Here is a 15937-nt window from a genome sequence, read left to right as displayed (position 1 = left end):
GACACAAAGTAATTCTGCACTATCATCTAGCCTAACTTTATATGATAATGTTTGTAAAATATAAAGGGCGACTCCACATCCTCTTTTAGTTTGTCTGACATGGTGGACAAATGAATAATTATGAATTTCAAATAAGTTCGGAGAGTTATCAGTCAACCAGGTGTCAGTAATTCCAATTACAGAGAATGGAAATGTAATATCAGACAACAATGAACAAATTTTATCGTAATTTTTAACCAAACTTCTGGCATTAGAGTAAAAAAGACCAAAATTTGTACAATAATTACCTATAACTGTAGAATTAAATTCTTCTGGTAAGTAATATTGACAATCGACAGATTGCTGTTCGTTAACAGTTACGTCGTTAACGGTAATCACTAGAGTACAAGTAATAAATGAATCCATGACCTGGTATGAAGTAATAAATATATAAGCATGCACCCTACGATGTCTAGAAATCCAAAAAAAATACATAAGGAAACACAGATCTGATTTACAGATGCATTGCAATTTAAACATACGAAATATCAGGCCGAGTTTGTTTTGTCTATAGTAGAGTGAACTACGGTCTCTCCGTAACGTTATGATAAACATACACAATATTCTCTCTTAATACTGGGAAAACAGGTAGAGGGAGGATACGGAGAGAAGAAAGAAGTAACGATAAAGAGAAGAAAAGTGAAAGGTAGGAGGATGGAAAGATGTTCGTAAGAGATATAACACTGTAGATGTAGTATACACGGTATTAAAGTAATATATTGTATAACATGTATAATCAGGTTCTATATAACATTGTCAATAAAATGATAGAAAACAAGAATAGCGTTACCAATAAACTTGGAAGAAATAAAGTGTCTATTCCAAGGTTAACAATAAACTATTTTAGGATTTTAAGAAAAATGTGCTCTCAGCTGATCAAATGCCACTATTTAAGTAGCGTACCAGTTATTGTAACTTGTTACTGATAACAGGTTTCTATGAAACAGGTACCAGGTACACGAACACGGAATTGTTGGAATACGAGTGCGGAATTTAAAGCCACATTTTTTGCATCCTTTCACATTCTTCTCCACTATTTTATACAATTTTAAAATTCATTAGTGTCATGCATTTAAATGGTGATCTTTCTTCATTGTTTTGAAGACACACTTGTACGGTCTGTCTCATGGACTTATTTTAGTCACTGGGGTTATATATGTCTTTTGTGCTCTAGGCCTATTAAGGTATCCAATTTTGTTCCAACGACTTTTTACAACTTGGTAGAATCCAACAGTGGCGGATCTAGGGGGGGGGGGATGCCTAGTCATAATTTCTACCCGCGAAATTTCGTGCGTGAGGTAGATGGGTTGAAACCGACCTTACAAAAACCAATTATATGATATATAGCAATTCGCTCAAGATGTTGCCCGGTGACATTATGTTCAACGGTGTTCTGATAGACAGGGTAACATCAACTAATTTTTTAGGTCTTTATATCGACGAACAATTGAAGTGGAAAACTCATGTAAATAAACTATGCAAAATATTATCAAGGAACACTGGTGTAATTCGTAGGTTGAAGTCTACTCTTCCTAAAAGCATATTACTTATCTAGTATTCAACTTTAATTCTACCTTATATTAATTATGGTGTGCTTGCTTGGGGCAAATCTCTAATAACACAATTAGATAAAATATTCTTGGCTCAAAAGAGGGTAATAAGAACAATCTGTAATGCTGACTTTCGTGCTCATACAAATCCTCTTTTTTATCATCATAGGATTTTAAAGGTAGAAGATATTTATTATATGCAATTGGGTTCCTTAATGTATGATCTCAACTCATGTGTACTGCCACTGGCATTAGACAAGATTTTCAAGAGAAACAATCAAATTCACAATTATGCCACAAGAGGTGCTTCTGCATTCCACTTACCCCATGCAAGGACAAAGTTTACTCCCAACACTTTAGTTTGCACTGGACCAAGGTTTTGGAACACTCTTGACTCAAGCATTAGCCATTCTGTCAGTATATCTGTCTTCAAACGTAAACTGAAATTGTACTTATTGAATGATTACTTAGTTGTTTCTTAATCTGTACTGTCGTGATTTATATTTGAACTTAATCCATTCCTCAATTTACTACTGTATAGCAACTGCCGACTGACCTTTTCCTTTTTCTCTCCTTTCTCGCCTGTAGCTAGCTTTCAGTTTACAGTGAAAGTATATATATATTTTTTTCTTTCTCCCCCCACTCGAGCTCTCCCTCTCTTTCCCACTCCCGCCCCCTCTCTCCATTTCTATATCCCACATTATTTATCACTCTAATCTCCCCCTTTTGTACATAGTCTCTTCTCCCCACCCTTTTTATTACTCAGTTAAACCATGTGTATAATCATATGGTTATTGTTTATAGTTATTTGTTTTAGTACTTTAGCGCCTTTGACGAACATTTCTTGTATTAATCTATAATATAACCAGGCTGTTCTTGTTGTTTATGTTATTGTTTTTGAGGGACCTGACCTCTACAAGCTAAGCTTTAATTAGGTCTCCTCGTCTTTTCTTCTTTTGTTTTCTCATGCAAATGCATTGTATGAACTTGATTCTTATAAGTGTTCCTCTTATATACTTTGCATGTTATACATTTGTTAAATTGTATTACATTTATGTTGGAAGAAAGACAAATAAACTTGAACTTGAACTTGAACTTGAACTTGGCTTTTGGGTCTGTTTTGGGAACTCTGACAGACCCAAAAGTCATCATAATAATAAAGGGTTTTTCGGGAGAGTCCCCAGACTAGCTATCAGTGCAATATGATGAATATTATCTATCAATCTCTTGTTGAAGAACTGATAAAAATCATCTACAGGTGACTTTTTTTTCTTGTGTTGTTTTATATTTCTTGTCTTTTTTTCCCTACAGATTATTCAGCAACTTATCTTCAGAAGGGCGGTTCACATTTCATCTCCTTACCACCCACCACTACAACACGATTGTATATCGCAACCTTACTACAAACAAACGCTACAAATGGATTTCGAGTTGTGTTTCAAGACGTCCCGTATCTCCAAAATGATGATAATATAGTCCAAATAGGGATAGGTAACGATCCGTCTGACATACAGTCTGTCATCATGACTATCCATGGATACACAAGATACGCTCCTGACGATGTATATGTATATAACAATGAGATGTGGATTGTTGCCATAGGAGCAAAGAGTGACTCCGAGCTTAAAATGGACGTTGAGATCATTTCCATTGACCTATCAAGTGAGTGTTGAATTAATTTTATTTTAAAAAAAATCGGTGGAATCTAAAGCTGTGTGTATTGAAGCAGTGATTACTGGTATCTTACCAGTTGTAAAATAAGAATTGTTCAATACAGGTCGAGTGATAAAGATAAACCATGTTTCCAGTTTTACCAGCAAAATAGTATAAAGAAGGCCAATTTTTAAAGGTAAAGACCAGTAATGGTCATGCGATTGCATTGTGAAAGAAACGTTGTGGAATCGATCAGAAAAGGTTGATCATCTAGCATTTAGCATCTGCAAGGTTCTGGAATCATCAAAATAATAAGAAATTTGGCCCATTCTTCGTAAAGTTACAAGCACTATACACAGAAATATGTATATGGGACTACCCTATATCTCTCACAGACCATGAGAGAAACAAATTTACCAAATATATGAATCAGTAGGCGGTTTCCCAGCAAATTTTTTATCATCATGTATTAGTCAAAACATATTCTTTCACATGAGTGGTAATGAGAGCTTCCATTTCATTTTTTGAAATTGGGGCGTTTCCAATACTGGTCTTTACCTTTAACGCGACTTATTACTAAAAGTAATTAAAAAAACCTAGTGTATTCAAGCGCAAAATGTCCAAGCATAATAAACGACTCATATGTTATTTTTCTGTCCATCTTCTATTTTCTACCAGCCTTTGTTGCCTGTTCAGGCTCCAAGATGAGCGTGTTACCGACTCTCCTTTGCGATGGACTTTACCACTGCGATCATTACGAGGATGAATTAGCATGCAGTAAGTCAAAGATAAACTGCTCGTTAGTACTGCGTTTCTTATAAGTATGACTAGTTTTCTGTACTTTGTGATTTTGTAGCATATGTTATTAATAACTAATTCTAAGATTCTATGAAAAATTTGCCCTCAGCCAATCGAATGCGACGAATTCAGTAGATTATACCAGTTATTGTAACTTGTTACTGATAACAGGATTAATGAAACAGGTCGCAGGTATACGAGCACGGAATTGTTGGTATAAAGCTACTATTAATTATGAAGCCCTGTATTTCGCATTATCTCACAATTTTCTCCAATGCTTTATAAAATCAAGAAAAAAGTAAACATCATTAGTTTCTTGCATTGTTATGGTGAACTTTCTTCATCATTTCTTTATTATTTTTTACCTAAGCTCGTCTACTAGAAATCAAAGTGTGTGCGTGCGTGTGTGTGTGTGTGTGTGGGGGGGGGTGCATGATAGTATGCACGTCGATAGTCACTTAGAGGTGTTCTTGTACAGAATCTTCCAGACAAGACAGGATTTATTTCAGAATTTAGGAGAAGCGCACCTTGCCGGACATGGTATATATTTTTTCCATAGATTTTCTGTAGTATGGCTGCAACGTTTAGTGCAAATTCCTTCAAGAGTTCAGTTGGAACATTATCTGACCAATATTTTTACCTTCGGGTTTTACACCGGCCTTTCATGTCGTCGAATGGCTATATCTTTGTCTGACATTAAGCCTAAGATCTTTGGGAGGGGGTAAATATTGGATCCCTCGCACGGTGCGAGCCGCCAAAGCCATGGTAAATACTCTATTTTCGATCAGTTCGATAGTAGCTTGATTGAAGGTGGACAAAGTGAGCTTTAGATAGACCCATTAACCCTAATAATGCCGGGGGGGGGGGGCATTATGCCCTCCCCTCCACGATTTTTCCGATTGCTCGGGAACGCATATGGATGGCGCCCCACCGCTCGCTGACTTTTTTCTTTTGAGTCTTGCGCAACTTTTAAAATAATTTTTTTTGGAAATCAGACCTATGGTTACAAGGTCACGTGACCTTTTGTCTTTGCATGTCAGCCCGAAAATCGCTCATTTTCGTGATTTGTGTACAAAACATATGGAAAAGTCATTTTTCCTAAAAACAGATCAAACATGGGTTATTGGGTCTTGTTTAAAGTTTAGGTGGTTGTTTTGGGAGTCAAAATAGTTGAATTGTAGTAAGAAATGAAATAAAATAACAAAAACAATGAAATACATAAGTTAAAAAACCAATGAAATACATAAGAAATTATCAAAACAAGGGATAACATGAGGAATAAGCTGGCTCTCCCAAATTTTGTTGTCGTATTATTATTCAGAATGGTCTAATGAATATATGTAGTGAAAAGGAATGCTTAAATATGAATAATATATAATTTATGGGTAAAATGTGATTTTTATGACTTTATTTGCATAAATAACCATAAATATCAAAATGAGTGAATTTTTCAAAAAATTGAAATTATCATATTATTCTATACACTTCACTTGACATGCGTGCAAATTTTCGCGGCGATCGGCCGCTTCGCGGCCGAGATCTTAAGGGGGGCCATAATGCCCCCCCCCCCGGCCATACTAAGACCTCAAATAGCCCGGCCTTTTTAGGGTTAAGCTGGTGACTATTGAAACAATACTCACTTAAAGGGATAGCTGAGTTCTGTTACAGAGGGCGCTACACAAAATATTTTTTTGTGAGATAATACAAAAATGGTTGTCAAATTTGAAAGAACGTACAATTTAAATGACCAAATCATCTTTGATCAAATCGGTTCAGACACGGCTGAAATATCCATAAATATAACGATTTATAATACTTGTGTACCACCAAAAATATTAGATGTAATACCCCCTACATTATAAGTAATACATTATCAAGGATATCCTTCAAGGTTTTATCTTTTAATAATAATAATAATATTTAATTTTTATATAGCGCTTAATACAAATGTCTCTTTTACGTGATCAAAGATACTGCTTCAACACCATACTTTGCTGTTGTATATGATGGTCTGAACATATTTTTGTGTAAGCGAACGAAGCAAGCGAGCAAATCTTTCAAGATTTTTGAGGTCACATTGCGACCGTTTATTACAGAGCCTGATGGGGTGTTAAGTACAATCTCTTAATGAAAACAAATAAGACCTTCAATTTATATCTTAATGACATGACCAGCGTGTCCACACACAAAACAATTTATCCCGAAACTCTATAACGAAACGTCGTGTAAAGAATCATCGTATAAATTTCAGAGTGTCCACACACAAGAAACATCGTATACATTCCAGGATGTCCACACACAGAAGAAAGTAATCCTGAAACTCTACAGCGAAATGTCGTGTAGGTGCGCAGTTTGCTACTGCGGTCATGAAATGGAAGCGAAAATGAGAGGTCTGGTCTCCTTTCGCTCGAGGTCACGTTAAGCCCCGCCCAGTTAGTTACACTAGTTACACTCTCCCTGTTCACACACGACATTTTCCGTGATTAGGCGTGATTAGGCGTGATTCTTTATTGAGTTTCAGTTTGAAACGATGCCCAAACCTGCGTTTCGTTAGACAAGTTTCGTTATACGACGTATCGTTAGTGAGCGTCCACACACACAATTTTCATCGTAAAACTATCGCGAAACGGTATCACTATCGCGAAACGGTATAGCTAATCACGCTTAATCATGGAAAATGTTGTGTGTGGACAGGGGGGACATTTAAATGCAATCGTAGCGAGCGAGCTTTGGTGATTATTTGAGAAAAATAGCTCGCAGTCGATTTATCCAAGGGTCACATAATATGGGAGACTATGGGAAATCCATTTTTTGAGGGGAACTGAGAGGCGATAAGAAACATCGTATCATATAGCATATAATATGGTAATTATGCCTCATTCTTTTTTAACATGAATGACGGAAATGTAGGCTGAATGAAGTTGTCTTTAGAAAATTTGTACTGTCGAAACCTTTATATCCCTGAACAAAAAGCAGATGGTTACTTTTCATGTTATGATGTCAAAAAAATGATAGGTTGGAAAATGCGTCTATCAGACTTATAATAACAAAATATGTCGTGGTAGTTTTAAGGGGAAACGTTAAATTGTAAAAATAGCACACCTTTTATACATATCTAGAGAAAAGTACATCTGATAGCTTTGAAAACGAGCACGATTATATTTCTAAAAGGGGCACAGTTCGCTCTTATGAAATCTGGGACATTGTGCCCCCTGCCCCCCCCCTGCATTGCTGCCTTTCATCGTGGTGGCTAAACAAAAATTCCTGTTAGTGCACAGAGGTGCTTGTATTCTTTGAAACTAGATATGGCTCTTTAGATGACCGCTACAGGGCAGAATTTGAAAGCGGTAGTTGGAAATATAGATAAAAAGAGACACTTATCAAAGGGAAATTTCATCAAAATAACAAAAAGAACTTATCATATTTGAAGAAGAAGAGAAAGTTGCACTTATAATAAAAGAAGAAAGGCACCTGTCAAAGTAAAAGGGGAACTTATTAGAGATAAAGAGGGGTATTTCTCATACCTAAAGCGGGGCACTCATCAGAGATGAAAAGGGGCACTTCTTTAAAGGAAAAATGCACTTTATTATTACAAACCGAAAGGGGCACTTGTCAAATTAAAAGGTGCCTCTATCAGATCTGGATAGGGGCATTTATCAGAGGTGAAAAGAGGGGCACTTATAAGAAAGTGGAACGGACATTTATTAGAAAGATGAAGTGAGCACTTATTACAAGAGAAAAGATCACTTATTAAAAATGAAAAGGGGCACTCGTCAAAGTAAAAGGGGCACTTATCAGAGCTGAAAATTCGTATTTTTAATTCCTTAAAGGGGGCACTCATCACAGAAAAAAGAGGCACTTCTTACAAGGGAAAGTGGCAAATTTTGGAAAGGAAACGGGGCACGTGTCAAAGTACAAGGGACACTCAGAAGTTTTTGGGAGGGCGCTATTTGTTGGCAGCCACAAGCGATATGTCGCTGGAATAAAATCAAGGTAAATTTATTGCTCACAGCCGTGATTTTCACTTCCTTTATGGTGAATTGTGTTATTTGTACTTTTGTCATCAGTTTGAACCGGGATTTGTGCAATATTGAAGAATGGCAGCTCGTAAAACTACGTTTGTTTTGAACGCCTTGATACTGTTCTTTGGATTATGTATGTACATTACGTGTATGTGTGTGTGTACGCCAATTCCTTGGCGTCAAAGAGTGACGTTGAATGACTTAAATGGTAACAAAACCATTTCCTTGAACTCTAAAAGGTCGCTCGACCCTGACTTAGAAAGGTCGCTTGATATCGTCCGTGAACCTAAATTGCTCCGGATCATCAATAGAACAATGGAACCGCAACGCATAACGTACTCTATGAATCAGCTTTACACATTACGTAAGCGGTCTAGGTTACCGTTGCATGGTGATGTGAAGCAAGTTGCTAAGGAGTGTGGTATATTCCTAGCCCGCGGATGTAGGGGCGGATCTCGCAGGATCCGCCAACTTGGTGTTCGCATTACGAGTCGAAATGACTCCTCCCCACTATCAACTGATGCAACTCGTTCCAACCTTGTAAACATACATACTTCATCTAAAAAAAAAAGCAAACACCACGAAAATTTGATTTCCCTCGAATGCTTATGAGCAATATGAGATCGCTATCCAACAAGGAGGATGAACTTTAAACAATCATCCATGAGAGCAATATTGACGTTTGCGCTCTCAGTGAAACATGGTTGACCCCGGAAACTGTTGATTATTTCGAAATGAGTGGCTTTAGCCACCTTCACAAATGCAGAGATCATAAGAGAGGAGGTGGAGTATCCATTTACATAAATGAACAAATGCCACCCAGACCTGTACCTGACATACACGTTCCTGAAGACATCGAAGTGGTCTGGGGACAGATTCGGCCGCGTCGGCTGCCACGTGAGATATCAAGTATCTTTGTGGCGTCAGTCTACTTCCCACCAAATAGTGTCAACGAGCTAGAACTGGCCGACCATCTCATTAGCTCAGTAGACCAACTAAGGTCGAAGCACCCTTCTGCTGGCTTCGTCGTTATGGGGGACTTTAACCAAATGAACACCGACGTGATCTGTACAAGCACTTCGCTCAAACAGATCGTCAAGAAACCTACCAGAAATACAGCTACATTGGACAAAATATTGACATATATGAAAGACTTCTACAGCGAGGCTGACGTCATGTCACCGCTAGGACTGAGTGACCATAATTCTGTTGAGTGGGGTCCATTGAATATATTCCCCCACAAACGGAACGTTTTCTCCAGACGAGTCATTAGACCGATGCGCGATTCTGACATAAGATCCTTCGGCCGGTGGATATCTGTTCAAACTTGGCCTGTTCAAGATGCTGTGACAACATCAGACAAATATGAGGCATTTTACACATCCTTTCAATCAGCCATTGACACACATTTTCCAACAAAGGAAGTGAAAATCCATCAGAAGGATAAGCCATGGGTTACACCATCTATTAAGGCTTCAATTAATCAGCGTCAAATCCTCTTCAACACTGGACAGAAAGGCGAATGGAGAGCCTGCTCTAATCAAATCATCCGGAACATAGGTAAAGAGAAACGCCACTTCTACCATGATCGTGTGGCTCAGCTGAAATCGGACAATCCTACCTCGTGGCACCAGCATATTAAGCTCATGACTTCTAGATCACAATGCTGTCCAACCATTGACGTTCCCGGTTGTGATCAGTCGTACCCATCGAAGATTGCAGATACCATCAACAAGCGATTTGTAGATGTTGCTAGCAACATCCGGCCCCTCCAACTATGCGACTTGCCATCATACCTGCCGTCTCAGAGACCCCCTACTGTGCAGCCATGGGAAGTTTATCGAGAACTCCAACGGTTAAAACCCGGAAAGTCCGCTGGTCCCGATGGAGTACCTACCAGATTGATCAGGACGTTTGCGTATGGAATAGCCTATCCACTAACCACCATCTTGAATAGCTCGTTCGTGGAAGGGGAAGTTCCCAACAGATGGAAAAAAGCTATTGTTGTGCCAATCCCGAAGGAAAAGCCTGCTAGAATCGATAAACTGAGACCGATTGCACTTACAGACCACTTTGTGAAAGTAGCAGAACTTTTCATAACAAAGTGGTTGATGTCTGGTATCTCATCCAAACTAGATGCCAAACAGTTTGGAAGTAGACCAGGTAGATCAACAACACACTGTCTTGTAGATATTGTAAATTTTCTAACGAAGCAGGCCGACAAATTAGGTACCACATCCACTCTAGTCACAACTGACTTTTCTAAGGCTTTTGATAAAGTTGATCATACAGTAGTTATCTCTAAGCTTATCCGCCTTGTGTCTTGTCCCTCACTTGTACCTTGTATTTCTAACTTTCTGACTGGTCGCACCCAGTGTGTTCGCTACCAAGGTGTCATGTCTACCTGAGCTCCAGTGAACGCGGGCGTCCCACAGGGGACACGCTTAGGCCCTATCTTGTTCCTAGTCCTAATCAACGACGCATTGGCATCCTCAAATTTGGAGCATTGGAAATACGTTGATGACATGACAATAGCGGAAGCGAGACCACGGGTTGCGGCTGCAGAAATCCACAATACCCTATCTGAACTCAAAACATGGTGCACTAACAACGCCATGCAGCTTAATGCCAGTAAATGTCATGTAATGAGAGTAAACTTCGGAAAAACCCAACTCCCTCCAATTAATGTAAGTCTTGGGGACCAGACCCTTGATGAGGTGCAATCAATCAAAGCCTTTGGGGTACTACTACAAACAGATCTGAAATGGAACAGCCATATGTCGATAACATGGTGCGTAACGCAAATAGGCGCATGTATATGCTAAGAACCCTGAAACCATTCCAACTACATGTACCATGGAAAGACTTACTATGTGTATACACAGGCTATGTCAGGCCCCTGGTTTAATATGCTGCTCCACTGTGGCATCCTGGCTTAACTAACCAACAAAACGCCCAGATTGAAAGGATCCAGAAACGTGCACTCAAAATTGTACTGGGATCATTGTACGTGACCTACGAAAATGCACTACAAATGAACAATCTCCAAACCCTAGACAATAGAAGGCGAGAACTTTGCAAAAGATTTGCTAAATCACTAATAAATTCACCTCAGTTCAGGGACTGGTTGCCACGCCCACGCAAGAATAGATATTCTCAATCTCTGAGGAGGGTTGCTCCTTATCCCGCAATCAGATGCAGAACTGATAGATACAAAAGAAGCCCAATTCCATTCTTTGTCGACCTATTGAATGATATGTAACTATAATCATCAGACATAGCTACACTTTTCGCTTTTCACCCCTTATTATATTTGAATTTTTTTCAGTTTGTTACATAATATTAATTTTAATGAATTTTATCCAGTTTATTGACAAATCATTGCTCCTGAACTTATTTTCCTCTTCCATTCTCCCCTCTGTTTCTATCACTCTGTCTCCCCTCCCCCTCTCTCTCTCTCTCTCCCCCCTCTCTCTCTCTCTCTGTCTCTCTCCTATTCTCTCTCTTTCTTCTCTCCTTTTCATTTCCCCTTTCTCTCCTATTGTATCCGTCACCCTGTATGTGTCTCTATTGTAACGATTTGGAATAGCTGGCCCCATTTAGAAACCAATCAGCACATGTTACGCTTTGAACCTATGAATATTTAAAGTATATCTATTTTTTACCTTTGTAAATCTTAACTTATTTTCTGTCAAATGTAAATTTCCAATGTATCACTGTATGCTTTTTAATCTGTGAAAATCACGCAATTATTCACTTTTTAAATCCATTGCAACTATTGTATAAGCCTGTCTGGTTACAAACAAACACGACCCGTTTAAATTCAATGAATATCGGAGAGAAAATATTATTGCATGTTCACATTTATATATATATCTTTATATTTTATATTTTTACTATGAACTTAAACGAATTTTGAATTTATATCTTGTAATGTCTGATTTCACATGTATTTATTGTAATGTAATTTTTTTAATCAATTTGTAAAAAGTCACACAATTCAGCCTTCAGGCTGCGAGATGATTTTCAATAAAACAAACCATTTTATTATCAGGTGGGCTGTATAGCGTACAGACCACCTTATAATTTAGTTAGAATTGCCTTTATTATTATTTATCAGGTGGGCTGTATAACGTACAGACCACCTTATAATTTCGTTAGAATTGCCTTTATTATTTATCAGGTGGGCTGTATAACGTACAGACCACCTTATAATTTCGTTAGAATTGCCTTTATTTATTTATTATTTATTATTAAATATTTTTCTTATTTCTAACCACTTTTTTGTTAGCAAGATAACTTGAAAATGGCTCGATGAAATGCCTTGAAATTTGGCACACATATGTATAGGCATATGTACAAAGCATAGAATTTTGTTCAACCTTGACCTTGACTGATGACGTCATCTAGGTGCCATTTTGTAAAATTTTACGAAAATCAATTCATGATCATATCTTCATAACCAAAAAGTATTTCTCATTTATATTTATCATGATCAAGGTCAATATCCTTCCGGTCAATTGCAGGTCAAATAACGCGCGCGTGCGCGTACGTCCGCGCGTCAATGCGCGCGTAAAATTTTAAAATGCTCAAAATCGTCTCAAAATCATTTTGTATACGTTTTAGGCCATTCTAAGCATTTTATAAAAAATCGCACACACGCACATGCGTGCGCGTTTTCGCGCGTAAAACTATTGCACAACATAGAATCGCCATTTTTTTCTTTCATAATATTCCACATATTTTTACAAACAAATTGATAGCATGTTTATCTCTTTATGACTATTAATGACGGAATGATCGACCGTTAAACATAAATTTCCGTGCGCGCGAGCTCTTGTAATACATAGCATATATGGGCAAAAACATGCCTATGCAAAATCCATTGTAGCTCTTTAGGATGCAAGGTGACCCCAAATATTTTTTCATATTTTGATTGAGTATGAATCGGAGATATGATTTCATGTCTCATTTGACCCTCAATTAACTCATGACGTCATCATAATGGCCTCCGAACTCAAAATTTCAATTTGCATATTATGACGTCAGCATATTTTTGGAAAGTTGATTGTATCTTTGTAAAAATTGATCGATTTTCTTCAAAATGTTGATATGTTCTAGCTGAGACAATTTTCTACAAATCCATTTCCCACAATTTTTCATTTTGACAAAGGCATCATGGCGTATTTTTGCGATTAAAGGAGGCATGTCAATTTTTCACATTTTGCGTGTATTCTCTATGGGACATTACTTTTTCTCAAAACTTGATTCTACATTCCCGTCTTTCGCGAGCAATCTCTACGTCGTTTTAGCTTCATTTACGCTGAACTTCGAGTATGTTGTAGCTGAGAAAAAAAGCTATCTCAAATGTACCCTTCATTTTGCCTCAATTTTTTGTTGGATCAGCCCACCTATACTTGTTCCAAACAAGTATTACAAATCTAGTTTATTCTTTATTTTTCTTATTTCTAACCACTTTTTTGTGGACAAGATAACTTGAAAGTGGCTTGATCAAATGCCTTGAAATTTGGCACACATATGTATACGCATATGTACAAAGCACAATAACGTTTTCAATATTGACCTTCACTGATGACGTCATCTAGGCGCCATTTTGTAAAATTTTACGGAAATCATCTCATGATCATATCTTCTTAACCAAAGGCTATTTCTCATTCATATTTATCATGATCAAAGTCAATATCCGTCCGGTTAATTTCAGGTCATAGAACGCGCGCGTGCGCGTACGTCCGCGCGTCAATGCGCGCGCAAAAATTTAAAATGCTCAAAATCGTCTCAAAATCATTTTGCATACGTTTTAGGCCATTTTAAGCATTTTATAAAAAATCGCTCACACGCGCATGCGCGCGCGTTTTCGCGCGTAAAACTATTACACAACATAGAATCGGCATTTTTTTTCTTTCATTATATTCCACATATTTTTACAAACAAATTGATAGCATGTTTATCTCTTTATGACTATTAATGACGGAATGATCGACCGTTAAACATAACTTTCCGTGCGCGCGAGCTCTTGTAATACATAGCAAATATGGGGAAAAACATGCCTATGCAAAATCCATTGTAGCTCTTTAGGATGCAAGGTGACCCCATTTTTTTTCATATTTTGATTGAGTATGAATCGGAGATATGATTTAATGTCTCATTTGACCCTCAATTAACTCATGACGTCATCATAATGGCCTCCGAACTCAAAATTTCAATTTGCATATTATGACGTCAGCATATTTTTGGAAAGTTGATTGTATCTTTGTAAAAATTGATCGATTTTCTTCAAAATGTTGATATGTTCTAGCTGAGACAATTTTCTACAAATCCATTTCCCACAATTTTTCATTTTGACAAAGGCATCATGGCGTATTTTTGCGATTAAAGGAGGCATGTCAATTTTTCACATTTTGCGTGTATTCTCTATGGGACATTACTTTTTCTCAAAACTTGATTCTACATTCCCGTCTTTCGCGAGCAATCTCTACGTCGTTTTAGCTTCATTTACGCTGAACTTCGAGTATGTTGTAGCTGAGAAAAAAAGCTATCTCAAATGTACCCTTCATTTTGCCTCAATTTTTTGTTGGATCAGCCCACCTATACTTGTTCCAAACAAGTATTACAAATCTAGTTTATTCTTTATTTTTCTTATTTCTAACCACTTTTTTGTGGACAAGATAACTTGAAAGTGGCTTGATCAAATGCCTTGAAATTTGGCACACATATGTATACGCATATGTACAAAGCACAATAACGTTTTCAATATTGACCTTCACTGATGACGTCATCTAGGCGCCATTTTGTAAAATTTTACGGAAATCATCTCATGATCATATCTTCTTAACCAAAGGCTATTTCTCATTCATATTTATCATGATCAAAGTCAATATCCGTCCGGTTAATTTCAGGTCATAGAACGCGCGCGTGCGCGTACGTCCGCGCGTCAATGCGCGCGCAAAAATTTAAAATGCTCAAAATCGTCTCAAAATCATTTTGCATACGTTTTAGGCCATTTTAAGCATTTTATAAAAAATCGCTCACACGCGCATGCGCGCGCGTTTTCGCGCGTAAAACTATTACACAACATAGAATCGGCATTTTTTTTCTTTCATTATATTCCACATATTTTTACAAACAAATTGATAGCATGTTTATCTCTTTATGACTATTAATGACGGAATGATCGACCGTTAAACATAACTTTCCGTGCGCGCGAGCTCTTGTAATACATAGCAAATATGGGGAAAAACATGCCTATGCAAAATCCATTGTAGCTCTTTAGGATGCAAGGTGACCCCATTTTTTTTCATATTTTGATTGAGTATGAATCGGAGATATGATTTAATGTCTCATTTGACCCTCAATTAACTCATGACGTCATCATAATGGCTTCCGCACTGAAAATTTCAATTTACATATTATGACATAAGCATATTTTTGGAAAAGTGATTGTATCTTTGTAAAAATTGATCGATTTTCTTCAAAATTTTGATATGTTCTAGCTGAGACAATTTTCTACAAATCCAGTTGCCACAATTTTTCTTTTTGACAAAGGCATCATGGCGTATTTTTGCGATTAAAGGAGGCATGTCAATTTTTCACATTTTGCGTGTATTCTCTATGGGACATGACTTTTTCTCAAAACTAGATTCTACATTCCCGTCTTTCGCGAGCAATATCTACGTCGTTTTAGCTTCATTTACGCTGAACTTCGGGTATGTTGTAGCTGAGACAAAAAGCTATCTCAAATGTACCCGTCATTTTGTCTCAATTTTTTGTTGGATCAGCCCACCTATACTTGTTCCAAACAAGTTTTACAAATCTAGTTTATTCTTTATTTTTCTTATTTCTAACCACTTTTTTGTG

At 37.4% G+C, this 15937-nt stretch overlaps 1 long non-coding RNA gene across 7 annotated transcripts in view; it reads left to right on the top strand.

Annotated features, from left to right (window-relative positions):
• Positions 1-15937, top strand: part of LOC100889285 — a 92890-nt gene that overhangs the window by 38719 nt on the left and 38234 nt on the right. For all 7 annotated transcript variants that reach the window (XR_004064893.1, XR_004064894.1, XR_004064892.1 and 4 more), the window contains 2 exons: positions 2901-3251; positions 3921-4019. This is a non-coding gene — a long non-coding RNA (uncharacterized LOC100889285). The remainder of the gene's footprint in view (positions 1-2900; positions 3252-3920; positions 4020-15937) is intronic.

This window comes from Strongylocentrotus purpuratus, unplaced genomic scaffold (genome assembly GCF_000002235.5).
Source record: "Strongylocentrotus purpuratus isolate Spur 01 unplaced genomic scaffold, Spur_5.0 spur5_scaffold_19, whole genome shotgun sequence".
Taxonomy (NCBI): Eukaryota; Metazoa; Echinodermata; class Echinoidea; order Camarodonta; family Strongylocentrotidae; genus Strongylocentrotus; species Strongylocentrotus purpuratus.
The sequence above is the reverse complement of the archived record's forward strand: the minus strand, read 5'-3'. Positions and strand labels throughout refer to the sequence as shown.